Source organism: Cannabis sativa, chromosome 1 (assembly GCF_029168945.1).
Source record: "Cannabis sativa cultivar Pink pepper isolate KNU-18-1 chromosome 1, ASM2916894v1, whole genome shotgun sequence".
Lineage (NCBI taxonomy): Eukaryota > Viridiplantae > Streptophyta > Magnoliopsida > Rosales > Cannabaceae > Cannabis > Cannabis sativa.
Genome location: NC_083601.1, coordinates 35,311,772 through 35,314,901, shown reverse-complemented (window position 1 = coordinate 35,314,901; position 3,130 = coordinate 35,311,772).

The following is a 3,130-nucleotide window of genomic DNA, read 5'->3' as shown; positions in this document are numbered from 1 at the left end:
AGCGTTTCAGAGTATATGCACTAATAGCCAACAATTTAAAAGAGGTACATGTAAATGTATGTGTATAAATATATTGTTATATGGAAGTTTCCTAAGAAAGTTAGGTTATAGGTTATATATTTTTATTTTCTAATATGACATAATACACAGAACTGTCACGGCTTAGACATCATAGTTTATAGTACTTTTCCAAGTTGTCATTTATTTTATACGTATAAAATACTAATTGTGGGAAATTTCTTAGCATTCTCACTTAGGGAAATTGCTAATATCTATCTACGAAATACAGTAGAAAAGAGTGATAGCAGCACCCATAGAATGGTATATTTATATGGTGACCTTAATTAAATTACTACATAATTATCATCATGAGTGGATATGTGTCTTATCATGTAACGTCCTCGCTTCAAGCCTCCATTGGGTCCTCACACCCACGGACTAATAGCTCTTATACACGAGTACGCCACTCTGGCTGCTTCTTGGATTGATGACTGACCCTACAGACCAACACGAGTGTTTTCAGCGTGCTTTGTCCTCACTCACACGCATCCTGGGAAAACTTCCCAGGAGGTCACCCATCCTTAAAATTGCTCCAGGCCAAGCACGCTTAACTGTGGAGTTCTTTCGAGATGGGCTACCGAAAAACAAGATGCACCTTGTTGACATAGGCAGTACCAATCAATCCATTTAAGCCCTCTTTAACTGTGTAGTCCCATACCTACACAGTCTCAGAATCATCCCACTTGACCTTCCCCAGGCGGTGTGGGATTGCACAGCTTACTCGATATTTCCCCTTACGGATCACGGGACTACTGACTGTCACAATCACCCCCCCTTACGGGGTCCGACGTCCTCGTCGACCACACTTCCGGCTGGGTCAAGGCTCTGATACCATTTGTAACGTCCTCGCTTCAAGCCTCCATTGGGCCCTCACACCCACGGACTAATAGCTCTTATACACGAGTACGCCACTCTGGCTGCTTCTTGGATTGATGACTGACCCTACAGACCAACACGAGTGTTTTCAGCGTGCTTTGTCCTCACTCACACGCATCCTGGGAAAACTTCCCAGGAGGTCACCCATCCTTAAAATTGCTCCAGGCCAAGCACGCTTAACTGTGGAGTTCTTTCGAGATGGGCTACCGAAAAACAAGATGCACCTTGTTGACATAGGCAGTACCAATCAATCCATTTAAGCCCTCTTTAACTGTGTAGTCCCATACCTACACAGTCTCAGAATCATCCCACTTGACCTTCCCCAGGCGGTGTGGGATTGCACAGCTTACTCGATATTTCCCCTTACGGATCACGGGACTACTGACTGTCACATATCATTAATTATTAATTCTTGATATGACTATGTGAAAAAGGAACATTAGACATGTTGGTGTTGCTATAGATCTTATACCGTCTATACGTGTAAAGTTTGAAAAATCGATAACGATAACGTTGACTTGATTAATATATTTTAGCTCAAGTCAAGTCTTTCTTATTTAATGTATATAATTAATTGGTTTATTTCTTCCATTCCTAAGTCTTTGTTTATTTACATTACAACATCCCAAGATTGTCATAATATTCTGTTCCCAAACTTAAGGGGAAATTTGGAGAAGAATCCAATTACATAGTTTTTATATCTTTAATGAGCAATGCAATGTCGACATTCAAAATCTCAACGACTTAACAGTCATTTTCGGTGACACAATATATAACTTGCTACTTTTTGAAATAGTAGTGGTTACAAATAACATCAACTTATGTATTTTTAGTGTAAACAAAATAATGACGTATATGTTTATATTACTAGCAGTGTTTACAGGTGTAATAATCTAATTTTTTTTAAAAAAAATATGTATTTTTAAGGAACCATTAAGCTAAAAATTAATTAATAATTAAAAAATATTTAAACAAAACTAAAATAATTAAATTTAAATTATTTTTTTAAAAAAATTACGTAACACTGATATAACAATAGTCTAAATTATCTCGTTATCATTCTGAATAACTATTTTAAGATTGTGAATAGTTCGGTTTGAAAACCATTTTTAATGAAGTGAAAATTTTAAGATTACAATAATATATAATTAATAATTTAAAAGTCAAAAATCCTAAATTATTAGTTTGTGTTAAAAATTGTGATTCATACTTGATAACATTAATTTATCATCGATAATTTGATAATATATAACACTTATTTTATATATTCCATATTTGTTTTTCTTTTTTTTTTGATGATTTGATAATAATTTGTTTTTTCTTTTTTGCTGTGATATTCCATATTTATTTAAGAAAATATTTTTGTTACTTTAAATAGTTTATAATAATAAGATTGGATATTATTTTCATTTTGATTGAAATATTTACTCCTGAAAATAAAAATTGGATATTATTTAAATAATTTAATATTATAGATCTGAAAATTAAACTTATCAATGAAAGTATTGCGGTTTTTCAATTCTGGCAATCAAATAATTCATCATTTTTGTTTTTTTTTTATTAAGTTTCTAATATCTTAAATTTTAATTAGCACTACAAAAAATAATTATTTGCATTAATAAGAATAGCTATAGCTAGCTGCCTAGCTTAGTAAAAAATCTTTGTTTGCAACTTTATATGTTTTTTATTATACATGTCGAAACAATAATAAATTAAGATGAAAAACAACAGATAAAATATAATTAATAAAAAAGATTAAACATTCTTCATTCATATAATATCTAAAATTAGAAACTTATATACATAACTTGTTCAAATTTCTACACAAAAAAAAAAAGGTTTCTACAGCATGTCTGTCACTTAAAAATGTGTAACCAAACCATAGAAATTAAGTCTTTCTTTTTAAATGACACATTACACAAAGTAAGTGTCAATTTTTTTAAAACTAATCTTATCTAATTAAACTAGACAGTAATTGGTACCAAGGATAGAAGAAGTCCTCTCATTCTTTAACTCTTCTCTCCACCTTAAGTTGGTCCTTTCAATGAACTTTTCACTCCTCCTCTGCAATTCAATATCATCATAATCATCATCACTATCACCATCAACATCTTCATTACTATTATCACTATAAAAATCAGTACTATCTTGATCAGAACCATAAAAGAAATTGCAATCATTGCGGTTGTCGATG